This window comes from Labrus bergylta, chromosome 13 (assembly GCF_963930695.1).
Source record: "Labrus bergylta chromosome 13, fLabBer1.1, whole genome shotgun sequence".
Classification (NCBI taxonomy): domain Eukaryota; kingdom Metazoa; phylum Chordata; class Actinopteri; order Labriformes; family Labridae; genus Labrus; species Labrus bergylta.
This window is the reverse complement of record NC_089207.1, coordinates 15666953-15681621: the sequence shown is the minus strand read 5'-3', so window position 1 is coordinate 15681621 and position 14669 is coordinate 15666953. Positions and strand designations below refer to the sequence as shown.

Here is a 14669-nt window from a genome sequence, read left to right as displayed (position 1 = left end):
CCATTACAAAGTAGTAAAGTGAAAGAGGTATTCCAGAGACAGAATACCAAATTGAGCTCTTTAAATGCACGCCTGAAAAACAAATGAATGGATTTAGATTCAAGTTATTAAAAGGATAATACTTACAGAGTTCAATTACAGTATTTATATCCCAATATAAGAGCACTGAAGAACTTATTTCATCCCCACCTCTTGATCTGGTTCATTTTTAGGAAATGCAACCCAATGACTATCTATATTGAGACATTTCTTTAGGGAATCCCTCACCTTTAATGTGCTTTGGGGGTCAATCCATAAACCAAAATGTATGCCAAAGCAGTGGACATACATGAACTTCTTCAACTGAATTGTTTGCTCTCTCCACATTTTTTAGAACAGCCATCATCTGAGACTTTTGTTTTGCAATATCGAGACACTGTTGTGGTTTTTGGTCTTTCTAAACTGGAAGGGGTCGGACTTTCCGTCCAGGCATTCAAACCCTGAAATGAACTCTGTTCCTTCTTTTTCCACATAAAAATTAAATATATTCTGGCTGCTGTACTTGGTATTCTGTCTGTTTGATGTATCCAGTGGCCAGTGTGCTGCTCTTCATGCACTCCTGCAGCAGTTATTGTACAAAGTGTTTTATTCTACCAAACTGTTTCAAGTTAAAATCGTTGTTATTTACATGATGAATATTTAAAAGTACCGAAGCGTCATATTTTAACCAAAAGATGCCAAAACATTGCCAAAGCATTATCAGAAGCAAAAAATGACCAAATATTGGGCGCCTAGAGCTTATATTTTTGTTGCTTTGTTCAAAAAACTGATATAAATGATCAACAGGGTACCCAATATGAATGGGTACATTTGCAAATAGAGGGAATGAAAACTTTAGCAGCCACTAAATGTGATTTATAATTTTAGATTGACTCTGCAGTGACATAGCATCTGTGATATAACATCTGGGAGTAGCAGGTGTGACTTTTTCCGCTTTGTTGCTTCATCAGGCCCACACAGAGGGACAGAGGAACGGAAGGAAGGGCCAAAAGAGGGACAGCTTTGAAAAAATTAGCCCTTCTCATCTTTAATATTTGAGCAAAACCTTTGTGACAAATAGAACTACTGCAAACAGAAAAATCAGAACTGAGTGAGAAGTTCATGACACACATCATCGATACAACAAAGCGCAACACTAATGATTCTCCAAATGACTTTAGACTTTCAAAGAGTCAAAGCTGCCTTACACTGAATTGTTTTGACGTTTTGCTGCATAAGGCAGGTGTGAAATTACTACAAGGTCTGAAGTTACTGAAATTCTAAATATATGCAGCTTCTTCTGAGATATTTTTCAAATTCTGTGACAGAAATAATTCCTCCTTTTGGGAACACAAACTAATTCAGTCCTTCATTAGCTCTTAATTAGCAGCAGTGCATACAAATTAACTGTGCCGCAGCTCTGCCGATTCACATCTTCAGTCTTATAAACATTCAAATGAGACGTAAAAATTAGGAGGCGTGAAATAATGTGGCCATGTCTCAATTGCAGAATCAAGTGTCCCTGTTTTTTTTTTTTTTTGTCCTTGCTTGAAAGGCTCCTTATTTCACTGCAGAGGGCAGAGGTGCTCCATGAGGTCAAAGAGACAGATAGCATGTCAGTTTGTAATACAAGAGGACGTTTATTGTAGTTTGGCCTATTTAAAAAACTGGTTAGCAGTTGCTGCTGCATCAGACACCAAAATAAAGAATCACAAATCAGTCTGAATCTGAACAAACCAACATTGAACACAAAATAAGAGTCAGTTCATGAATCTGCTCATGTGCATAGAGAACCCTTGCCTCAAAATCATCGTGTTTCCGAGTGTTCTTTAGGGAATAGAGTGCCACCAGACGCTTCATGGGTTCATTGTTAACCGCATTGCTAAAAGCTAATTCTGGAGTCATGAAGCAGATCGCAGCCAATAAAATCAGTCATATTAGAGTCTATTAGAGGTGAGGAGAAAAATCCATACAGCATATTATCACAATATTTTGCGTGGCAATGTATCGATTAATGGCCGCCAAGTATCGAAATGTTTATTATATTGATAGCAAAATCTGCTTTTTAAAATTTTCTATTGCTGAAGGAGTTGCACAGTTCATTTTGAATAAGTTGCCTTGTTAAAAATAACTGCAGTTGTACAGTCGTCCATCCTTGTTTGTGTTCAGTTGCGTTTGATTAGACTGAAATACCAACAGTTCAGCTTGTGAGGTGCATGCAGCCCTTTAATGGGGTTTTACTTTCATCACAGTGTTGGTCAGTCTGTGGGCTTGACTCACATTGTGTAGAAATAAAAAGACTGAAGTGAGATGAATAGACTGAGAATATGTTTCGTATTTCACAAAACAGTTCTTGGTTTAGTTTATTTTGCGGACAAAATGTGCAGTTAAAAGAAAAGCTAAATTGCAATATATTGTATTGCAATTCTCAGCATATCGCAAAATGTTTAAATCGATATCATATCGTAGCAAAGGTATCGTGATAACATCGTATCATTGGGCCTCTGGTGATTCCCACCCCTATGCAAAAAAAGCCACTACATTTTTGAAACCTTTGCATGCAAGGATACAAGTGAGTGACATTAACCATCGCTTGTCCTTACTGTAGCTGGTGACTGAATGAAGGTCTGACCTGGACTAGTAAAACAGACCTTCAGGACCTTATTCTCTGAGTTTCTTATCTCACTACAGCCTCCAGACACAGCTAAAGATTAAGTGTGAAAAAGGAATGGTGAGAACACATCCACTGACACAGACAAGAGGGAAGAACAATAGATTTGAAAACAGGATCTGGTTGTATAAAAGAGAGAAAGAGCATAAAGTTTTCTCAAGGCCACATATTAGATTCACTTCTCATGGCCACAGATGCACAGCCCCACCTCTCTGTTTCATTGTTTGGCATAAAAATAATCAATCACCAGGCAGTAACCAGCTCTCTGATGACATGGGGACATAACTGTCACTAAATAATCAATCAAAAGCTTTAGTCTTGGAGTTTATGATGGCTCCGCTGAAAGGGTCATGTGTGACTGTGAGAGAGTGGGGGTGCAATGGTACAGAAATGCAGACACACTTGGGCGCACACACACACACACACACACACACTTACACACAGAGGCCTAGTTCATTGGCTGACTAACCACAATCCCATTTGTCTCTGCCACAGAGCGATCAGACGTTGGCCTCATAAATCATAAAAACTGTCATCGTTTTGAGCTCAAGTTAGCTGCCCACAGATTATAAACGAGTGCAATGAAAATTGATATTATAAGAGTCATTGAGCTGTGGGCACGCGTCAGAGCTCAGGAGGCATCACTGAGATAAATATTTCATCTTCTGTGGTCTTTACACCAAAATGGCAGAGCTGCGGAGAACATGCCAGAGGTCTAAAGTGCAAATTTAAAAACTCTGTATTGACTGCTTGGAAAAATCAAGTATTATGAATCTGTAACTTCCAGCATTGCTTAAAATATCCAGGCAAGTGCATTGCAATGTGCCTCATTAATGCAAACAGACCAGAGGCCATATGTGACACACTTTCTCTGTCAGGTTCAATGTTTCCACAGTTTTAACAAAATAAAAGTCCTATTAAAGGTTTGCAGCCTTGGTTTTATATCGCCATTGTGGCAAAATAGCAGGAACGATGGCTTAACCTTTTGCTTTAGAAACTTTCTAAGCTTGTCCCTGGAGACGTCTGTGACCCGAATGAATTTCCTATCTACATTCTGATGAATACTTTCTAAAAGTAGAGGATTTGCACATGGATTAAGGATAGGGATTACAGGATTATTTGGGTGTTTTCTTATGAAAGACTGCATGGTGTGTGCATCCAGAAAAGAAGAAAACAAATCCGTGGACTGCACAAGCATAAATCAGATGTGGGTTTCCTTAATTCACACCCTTTGATTTTCCCGCATTTCACTGAAAAGAAACACATTTGAGAGAGAAGATCCTTTGAAGTGAAGACCCCTCTGCAGTCTTAACATGTTTGTTTGTGTGTTCTCCCTGAATATGGTAATGATACTTTAAACTTTTAACGGTGAATTCTCACACATACACAAAACTCCTGACAATTTACCGATATTTTTGGGATGAGCTGCACAAAAGAACACTGTCAACATTTTAACCCTGACTTTTTCCTCAATGGCAGCCTCCATTGTCGAACAATGAAGCCAATGTGAAGGGCCAAAAAGAAAAATGCATTTTCTTGAGTGTCCACTTGAGGCTGGCTCCAACAGACCCGGACATCACATACACACCTGTTCTAAAATGCCAATTTTGACAGCAGAAATAAACATGTTTACGGCCTGGTACAAAAACTCTTTTAATCTTAATGGTTCATGTCTTTATCAGTACACACTATACAGGGGTGAATTTTATGATTCTTACATTTTGATTTTATAGAATAAGAGTTATTAATGATAAGGGGCATAGCTGATCTGACTGATGGCTTGGCCCATTGTCAGGAGGCTTAAGGACTACCTTAGCTCCAGCTCAGTGCCTGTCACTACATTGACTGAAAGGTAGTTTAAGAAAGTATTTTCAATAAGGCAACTGCCAAAACCAATGGGTGATGTCGGCGAGTCCATGTCCATGTATTATTCAGTCTATGCTTAACCTGTATTTTCCAAGTACATTTTCACATGAATTCGGGTTGAGCTGAAGTATGAACACAGCAGATAATATTCAAGTAAATTCACAATGGGCAGACAAGAGCTGGTGATGGTGTTTATCATGCGACTAATAAAGCAGCTTCATACGCTTTTCTGCTCACCAGCATGTTCTTTTTTCATTTTGTCCTTCATACTGTGGGGAGCCCAATAACAGGCAGCACTGATATTAAGGCAGAAGCTGTCGTCAGCCTCAGTATCACCTGCCATCTTGGATTTCTTGTTAACATTACAACCGCAGCGTCCTTTTCATATTAAGTCCTGCCCCCTGAGACCCCGCCTCCAGGGAAAACTTTACGCTGTGAAGGGCATATGTGAGTAACAATTTTGGAAAATTTCAGGGTCCGGCTACCCTACATCGTTCTGGAAAATCAGGAGTGTATGTGTGGAAACAGCTTAAGGGAGCTTTTGTGATGTACCTGCATAACAGACTGCCTTTGACATCTATCTTCTCCAAGTGATGGTCACAAATCTGTTCTGAGCTTCACTCTTACATCAAAAGAGCCAGATGAATAGAACCCCCCCCCCCCCCGTTTATTTCTCAGTGAAGGTAGTAGTGACAGCAGCTTTTGTCTGTCAGAAATGTCGCCTCAAATTGAAGGGTCAGAAATAAGAGCAAAATTGAAATTGCCCATCTATGCATCTTAGAAGGAATTTTAAGGAATCGTTTTTGACACTGAATCTTTATATCCAATCATCTGACAAAAATGTCCATGAGGAATCTGTGGGCGGGGTATTGTTAAACACAATCTGTCCTCCAGAATTGCATCAAGTCACGATGTTGAACTATTAAAGCACATGAAGGAGATGGGAAGAGAAAGATGAGTAAGGCCTGCTGGAGGCACGGGCTACAACGCCATGCCCTTGACATGTATAGTAGGAGTCATCCTCCATGTTAAAAAGGTCACTCTGACTCCTCAGCTGGTTCAAGTTGAGCGATGGAGACAAGGTCAAATAGACAACACACAGCTTCGGTTTAACGGTAGCTTAAACTACAACATAAACTTCTAGATCAAGTGTTTCAATTACAGCGTGCGGTTTTCAAACAGACAGCAAAGCCCTGCAGGGTGATAAACCCACCTCCGAGTTCTTGTAGAATGAGTCAACACCAAATCTGATGAATGCCAAGGAATTCTCCAATGAAGTCTAATTCAGTGGGTGGTGGAAGCGTGCGTTTAGGCTTGCCAGGCAGTTCCAATGATTCCCTCTAAAGAAAGACACAGAAATTTGAAAGAGGATTAACATTCAGAAAGAGAATGAGTGATACAATATTTGTATTACTCTGCCAAAACACAAGAGATGTTTGGTGACAGATGAGACACTTTCAAGGTTGCAAATATAATTTGTAACAGACTTTTACCTCACATGATCCCCCTTGCTATCATAGGAAGCCTTTGAAATAAGCTTAAATCTGAGCTCCTATAATGGCTCTTCTATATTTGTTCATATTCACTCTCTCTTATTTACTGTAGGACTGTAAGATTATATCAAGTGCTTCAAATCAAAGTGTTTGGAACAGAACTTCATTGGGAGTCCAACTCAAATTTAGCAAAAGGATAATGGCAATGTAACAAAGAGAGGGTCTTTACATGTCGACACAAACAAGATGTCTTAGACAGGACTCTAAATATCCAAAGACCTTTATGTAATAGATTGGTTCCAAATCTGGGGTTGTGTTGTGCCAAAGATCTGCCCAAGGGGGGGCGTGGGTCTTTGTCTGCTCTGAGGGTTGTCAAAATTAGATGTACATATGAACTAAAATCGTGATAGGACACTCACTGGATAGTTTATACAAAGGTCTTTTGGTAAGAACAAGTGTGTGTAGACAAATTCTGTTGGGATTTTATCAATAAAAACTTTTAAGATTGATGTTCATCTCTGTCGGCCACGTATTGTTTTTATTCCCCCGATTGGGTCCTTGGGGGAGGCCATTAATCTTTTTCACAGATCTGATATTCGGTTCTTCTAAAGAACTGAACTCAGCTGTTTACTTATTAACTTTGTCACATCAGTCCTTCTTGAAGGGCAAGTCTGGCATTAAGCAGTGAAGACAAATGATAGGCTTAGTTGTGTTTTGGATGAAGTGACAGAAAAATGGCCGCAAACTTCTGTTAAATGAAGGTGACTTAAGTTGATAGTTTCATCCCTAATGACAGTTCGGGATAATAAGAATCCTCGCAAAAGAGAAAAACGTTAGCGAGGACGAAATGCTTTTCTGATCTCTTCATCAGGATACAGCGGGATGAATCCTTAATTACATTCAATAGTTTAACAAGAACTCCAAATTCTTTGACAATCACATATCTTTCTACTTTCAACTCAAAATCATTTTTTAGTATATCCTTACTAAGGCTGCAGCTAACGACTCTAAGAGTCGACTAGTCATTGATTGTTTAAAAGACGAATGGGTAATGTATTGCACAATTACTTAATGGCTCTTATTTAGCTGTCAGCTTTTAATCGAACATTATTTTTTAAAGAGGACATATTATACCCCATCTCTACCTTTTAAAACAGTAACTGTGCTGTGGTCAAAATATAACATGAACCAGAGGAGGTTTGTGACCCTGTATAAACCAGCTCTATCAGAGCGCTCCGTTGTCTCTTTAAATTCAATGAGTCCCATTGAAATTCAATGGCGGACCTGTGCAAAAGTTTTGTTCTAGGCTGGGGGTGGAGTCCATGGGTGGAGATAGACTGTAATCCATTGACTGTAATCATGACTGAGTAGTATTGTTACTATGGTAATATTGGAAGTCTAGAGGTAGGAGAAAAGTGTTCTAGGAGAAAGGTTTGAAGGTAAGGGACTGAGGTAAGGGATGAGAGAAAAATCACTGTGTGGCTGTGACTTCAGACAGTTACTTTGAATGTCACTGTTGATGTTAAAAAGAGAAAAGTCCATCCAACATGCCTTCTCTTCAAATGTGGCGAATTACATACTTGCTCCCATGATTAGCAATGTCCACTTTACAAATCAAGCAAGCAATCCTTTTCTTTGAAGCATTGAGAATGAAATGTTCCCAGACATCATTTTTAGGACAATAATCCCTTTGCCCCAAATTCTTAAATAGTCCAGTGTTGATAAACCAAAATTATGAGATGTATATCAAAATAATTTAAAATGAACATAATTTGTAACATGAAATATAAGCAGTGTGCAGTAAGAGACTCTGTTAGGAACTTGACTTTCAATATGAGCAGCGAATGAGCTGCATATCAGCCACAGATTAATTCCTAAATTCTGGAGGGATTACCTCAACCCAGCAAACTCCAGACTTCTGAGCATGCAGGGAACTATAGGAGCTGAACAGGACCATATCCTCCTTATGTTTCTTACTCTTAAAGCTCACTACAGCAAGGAACACAGTAGTGTGCGCATCAGAAATACAAACCCTCTGAAAAGAAATGAGAAACAAGCCAAATCTTCTCAAATGAATGTTTTTTTTCCTCGGCTGTATTTGACAACACTGCCCACGGCTAGCGTCTCTAATTATCAGTGTATATGATGATATGAAATGCTTTTGAAATTGAGTGACATTCACACCGGATTTTTCACCAAGTACTTCCAGTTAATAAAACTCTGAGGGATGACGCTGCAGCGACACGACTCTATAATCAAATTAAAAGTCCCTTGGAAATGTCATTTCCTTTTTTAGACTTCAAAAGGCGAGTGGCCTTGGATCATTAAAAGGCTGGTACTCATTGGTATAGTTTAATTAAATCAGAGGGTTTTAAGGAATTAGTCATAAACATATTTGAAAAGACCTTGCAAGTTAGTAAGAAAAATAGTTGATGTTGAGGAGGCTGCTGTGGTCAGAGGAGTATGAAATTCTACCTGTTTGTAACCGTGTTGTGTCCGTCTTCTCCCCAACCTGCTGCTGAGTTGAATCTATTTCTCATCAGTTTGCAGAATAGTAATGAGAACAAAATAAAGTTTTGTTCAAGTTTGACTTTCTAACACAGTTTTGGAAGTTCAATTAACACCCGAAGTTTAGACATGGAAGCCAATGGCTAAAGAGAACCAGATAATTTTTAAACCAATATGTGTAACCAGCATTTTCCACATAGTCTTTGCACGCCATGTTCAGTCAGCAGGCACTACGGCCCAATGCGATCCTACTCTAGTCAATGATTGTGTTTCCACAGCAAGCGCCGCAGCCCATCTCCAGAATGTACAAGAAGCACTCCATTTCAAATATAGTCTATTCTTGATGGAGACCACTGCAAGCACGCGTCAAGGTGAACAGATCGACCCGGACAGGAAGTCAGACAAAGAAACGCACATAGCATTTTTTTGAGTTGCACGACTGATGTTGAAGTTGGATCAAATTTCAGCTAAATTGCCCGTTGATTGTCGTGCAGTCAACAAGGGGTAACGATGGCCCATCATAGCCTGATCAGTGGCTACTGACTGGGCGAATTAACTTCTGGCATGTTGAAAATGTTTGTCTTAAGACTGCACACACTCGTGCAGTAAGAGCACTGCCACTAGCGGATTCCTAAACTTTTAATCTTGATTGTGCCTGTGCAAAATTGGCAGACAGCATCTTAAAGCACCATGGCAACAACAGGCATGCCTGTTTGATGTGTCGTTCCCATCATATAACCAAAAACGATGAACCAGACGAACATTGTCAGGAAATAGCTGTGGACCTCCAGCTGCAAGGGAATATGTGTTGTTATTTTCTTAACATTTGGTAATGATGCTTTCAGAAGGTTATTTAATAGCATGTGTTTGGTGTTGAGGATTGAATTGACAGGATGAAGCTGTAAATAAATAACTTTGACACAAAGTGGCTTAATGCCTCCTGCGATGTGTTATCAAAAAGCACAACATGGTGTTTGTGCTGGTGCAAAAATACATCCTCTGCTCCTCTTGAAGAGAGACATCAGTGAAGTCACACATTTTGTTTTCAAGTAGAAAATGCGATCCACTGACCGTCTGTCTTCATCTACAATCAGTATAAAAAATAATAATTTAAAAAGTATGAAACAGGTTGTCAAAGCAAAGAAAGACAGAGAACATCATGTTAAATAGTGAAGATGATTTTTGCACACTCTCCTCCTTTTAATAGAGGAATCTTTATCAAAAGTTTCTTTTGACATTGAAAGGGGTTTCCCTCCGCTATGTTTGTCACAAAAGTGACACTATGATTATCATTCGTCATAATTTGTGTTTAAGATGATCCTTACAACTAATTTCCTGGATAATTAAATGTGAATTTAAATGCCTCCTAGTCAAGTAGTCTAAAGTAAGAAAACACTCAGTCAACATGGAGCACAATTTATTTTACACGACTAAACACTGTCCAAATTGATATTGCACGAGGCCTTAGTGTGAAACAGTATCACATTCTTCAATTACATCACTGAAGGCCACTTTTAATGCTACTGAAATGTGTGCAGTTTCTGACGTAAATTACTTTGTAGGTAAACATTATCAAATACGTTTTATGTGGCCAACATTAGCAGTGCTAGCAACGCCAGCCTTCAGTTCATCTTGCACGTTAACGTCCACATGCCTGCATCACTGCAGTTGAGTGGTATAAACCGCTAAAACCTGACACATCACTTGTACAACTTGAACTCAATTTAACAGCAACTTCCTTTTTTCTGTGGTTAAGTTAATGTCGTAAACCCCTCGTTTGTCCTGGAAGTTCTTTATTTCATTCAAAATCAAAGCAGGTTGGTATCCACATTTAATAAAAGATGCCCTAGCTTCAGACAGTCCAAAAATACAAAATCAAACATAACAAAACTGTTGTAAGATACAAAATAATGGAATTTGAAATATGGGATAAGTTGTTGAAATTAATCGAGCCGAGTAATCATGATTTTGACAGCCTGGTAGTTCCTTTTTTCCAGGAGTAAAATCATTCTCATTTAGCTTTTGCGATGAAATTGATATCAAACTTTTTTCTATGAAAGATACAACCTTTTATTGGTTGTTCGCTTTTATGCTCTACTATTGTAAAGAAGTTTAAAATGATTATACTGTGCCAACCTTGTCTTTCACTGACATTTCCGAACAGATAAAAACTTCTAGGCAGCCCATCCAAACAGATTGCTCCAGCTGTAAACATTTGGGAAGTTCTGCAGCTACACTGTGCCAAGACAGAAAAACAGAGGCTTTGAGCAACAAACTCAACAACAAAGTGGTAAAAGGTTATAGCTGGTCTTTATTCTACAGATGGTGGTCTAGTTTCCTGATTCTGTTTTCACAAAGCAAGGCCAGAAGCTTCCCTAAATGTAACAAAGGCACTACCGTAAACCCACTTCAGTTTACTACATGAATGCTCCCATTAAGTAAGTTGCCTTTGGTAGTGTAGACTGCTTCCATTCGTCTGGAGCCCTCAGGAATGGACCACATCTGACTTCAGAAAAAGCTTGTTTTGTAGCTTCTTTTTAACACTCAGATTAAAAAGCATCCAAGCCTAATTCAAAGCTATAAAGACTGCAGGTTGAACATGTGCCTTTCACGATCCACAGTCATTAAAGGATGACATATGTAGCTTCAATAAAAGCAGGGAAGTATTCCATGTCTGCATTTTACACCAGTGTAAAATCACAGTGGCATCAAATGTTTTCTTACACAGCCATCAGACAAACTGTGTCCAACTCAGAGTTTTCTAAGTCCCATTTGATTCAGTGATTCATTATTATTTAGGGTTAGGGTTATTTTCTATAAAGAGCAGAAACAAACTCCTATTCTTCAGTGTTGTGTTTTAAAAAAGGAAAACACATATTTAGCCACCCAACTACTCTTCGAGCGTTCCTAATTAAATCACTGCACTTTGTTTAATTTGAAGTCTTCTATAGCTCTACTGCATAAACTACGCCTTCAAATGTTGGACTTAAGACATTTAAATATAATGTTTTTAATGAGCCACAGGGTAATAATATTACATCATTAGGAGCACAAGGGTAGTCTGTTGGGCTACTCCGATGTAATTGTTGCCATGGAAAGGAGAGTGGGTGGTACTTAATGTGGCCCAGGACACGTATGCATACATACTACCAAACCAATGTGGATGAATGTATCCCAGACCACCTCCTTGCCTGAGTGATCTGATCTCAATTCCTACTCAATGTTCCTCAAGAGTGTTTATACTAGGGATGTTCATAACCGACTAAACACAGAAATGTAAATTTAGTGTCTACTATAAGGTAATAAAACACTTAATAAACAGTCATAAAATTACCTGAAGGTAAACAATGTTATTTGGTTTACCCAGATTCGCTAGCACAACCAGCCTTCGGTTCCCTGCATGTTAACATCCACATATCTGTGTAAATTGTGGTTACCCATTGCTCAAGTTGAAATGAAAAGGTTTCAAGATCCCCTTCTATGAGATGCTATCCATTCAATGAACTTGTTTAGATCCAGGTACTAGAGCGGACCGTGGCGGGCCCAATTGCCCAAAGCTACAGCCTGTCTATGGTTACAGCCCCAACTAGTGGCGGGTGGCCAAATTAGCTGACTTGTAATTCTAGTGTTGACTAACTGGAACTGCTCTATTCAGCTTTTTACCAGCTTTAATTAACTGGTCTTTTTTTTTGTTTGAGTGGGAATATATCTTTAAGAATAGTTATGCTCCTGGAAAAACCTTGAGAACAATAAACACTGAAGGAAGCCCAACCTCTAGACGAGCTCAGTACCTACAAAAAAGCAGAACTAACGTAAATGGTTGCATCAAGCAACAGGGAAGAGACTCATTTTTAACATGAAACTGCTTTATTTAGTGTTTGTACTGGTGTTAATCACCAGTTCTTCTTGTTTTGCTTTTAATTACACTCTGAGGTGTCAAAGCATTAGGTATAGTTCTTCATTAAAAATAAGAAAAGGTTTGCAGATATTTAACAGCTTTCAAGCTGACTCCACACACTGAAAACCAAAACTTCCTCTGTATCATTCTAGTGATAGAAATGCTGTGGTATCCCTTTTACTATTCTAACTAATCCATGTGGCACACTGTATGTTCCCTTCACCTTATAGCTTGTGGGGAAGATTACACAATGCACAGAGTTCAAACTCTGGAGACACATACACGCTCTGGCACCAAGCATATGCATCAGCTGACCAGATTACATGACAGGGAAGAGGAGTCTACATTGGAAAGGTCGAGCTAGAGGACGAGGAGACAGATCGGGGAGCATCACAAATAAAGGCAGCACAAGGGCAACAAGAACAGAGACTGACGGCAAAAGACAGGGGAACAAGTTGAAGGAGGGGGGGGGTGAATCAACAAAAACTGTGCTGTCAGCATCCCCGGGGCCAGCAGGGAGCTTTAAGTGAGTTGATGCCGGCCGCTGAGTCTCTCCTTCCTCCCTTCCATTTTTCCCTTTGTCTTCCTCACTCATCCATACGGCAGATTCCACCTCATACCCCTCCCCCCTTTGCCCCGCTACGCACTGTTTTGAAATGGCCTCTCTCTATCTCCCACACACACACACACACACACACACAAACCCACGCTTGCTTGCACAAGCTTCCCACATCTCCCGAGCCATGTCTTATTTACGGTTCGATTACGGCCGACCGCCCTCCAGGACGAACACGCGCCTACGCCTACTCTCTGCCTCGTGCGCAGATGTTTTTCGAATAATTAAGGGAAAACCTGTTTTGTCTGCTGGGGTCATAGAAACATCTGTGGTGGATGCAGAAAAAACTGCAGCATCACCACAGGACTGGTATTGGAAAAGGTGAAGGGGCGGGGGATGAAGTCTGATATTCATATATGACCGGTTGCAAACACAAATGTAGAGGTTGATCCACAGAAATTCACTGTAAAAAGAAGTACAAATGCAACAATAAAATACAGAAAAATGAATCCCTGTGCAAAAAAATAGGTTAAGAGCAGAGAACTCTGCAGCACACACACACACACACACACACACTTCCTCAGAACAATGTAATAAAGTGTGCGCCAATGATTGAACAGATCCCCTGGGAGGCACAACATAGCACTATCCCTGCTATAGAGGTGAGTAATAGGACTTACATCTTCTTCCCAAAAAGCACGAGCGCTGCCTGCTGACGCATTCCATCCGAATATGCAACACACCGCTTTGCAGCCCGCAGCAGACTGTAAGGATGCAAAACTCCTCTGTGGGATACAAACACCTCCTTCGTACGGGCCGGGGAACATAGCAGCGAGCCTGAATGTGACTGGCTTTGATGAACATTAACAGGCCATTTTACTACACAGACTGTGTGTGTACTGGAATGTGTGGTGTTGAACAACCTCACCATTTAAAACTATGTTTTATATAAACACATGAAATAAGAAATTAGGTTGAGAATCTGTAATTGATGGTGTGAGCGATGGTTAGGAACAAGACGCCTTTTGAGTCACCAAAATTTCAAGAGACTTTTGTGAAAGTAAAATCCAAATTTCTTGGAAAACTATCTAAATCATTTATTAATCATATTGGTTTATAGAATGAGGAGTAACATTGGAAAGTATCTGAAAAATGTCCCAGGAGCCACAAGCTGTGTCCTCAAATGGCTTCTATTCTCTTTCTAGTTCCAAAACCTGCATTTGTCAAATGACCAGGAAAAACAAGGCAACATTAAAAGTTGGCAGTTCAATCCCCAGCTCTTGTAGCATATGTCTAAGTGTCCTTGGGCAAAAAACTGAAACCTAAGTTGCTCCTGAAAGCACAGCCAAAAACTCTAGTGGTAGTAATAATTAATAGTGGGGCTGCAACTTCTCTATTTTAGTCTTTTCTGATGCACACTAAACTTTTAGCTAACCCCTGAGTCAATATTGGACAAAGCAGAGCAGAGTTAAATTTGTATAACTCCGCCCTCCATGCCAGTTTGAGCACATATTCAGCCACCAGCCACTAACTGGAGGTTTAGCCATAGACTGGCTGTAGCTCTGGTCAATGAGCCTGCTCTGCCTGCTCTACTACCCAGATATAAACAAGCAGAGTGAATGGATAGCATCTTGTAGGAGCAGCAGGGTTCTGAAGTTT

At 39.7% G+C, this 14669-nt stretch overlaps 1 protein-coding gene across 3 annotated transcripts in view; it reads right to left on the bottom strand.

Annotated features, from left to right (window-relative positions):
* adarb1b (adenosine deaminase RNA specific B1b) overlaps positions 1-14669 on the bottom strand; it is a 127865-nt gene that overhangs the window by 92253 nt on the left and 20943 nt on the right. For 2 of the 3 annotated variants that reach the window (XM_020644756.3, XM_020644755.3), the window contains exon 2: positions 5769-5895. The exons of the other annotated variant lie outside the window; for it this stretch is intronic. The gene's annotated coding sequence lies outside the window, so the exon portion shown is untranslated. The remainder of the gene's footprint in view (positions 1-5768; positions 5896-14669) is intronic. 3 annotated transcript variants of the gene reach the window in all.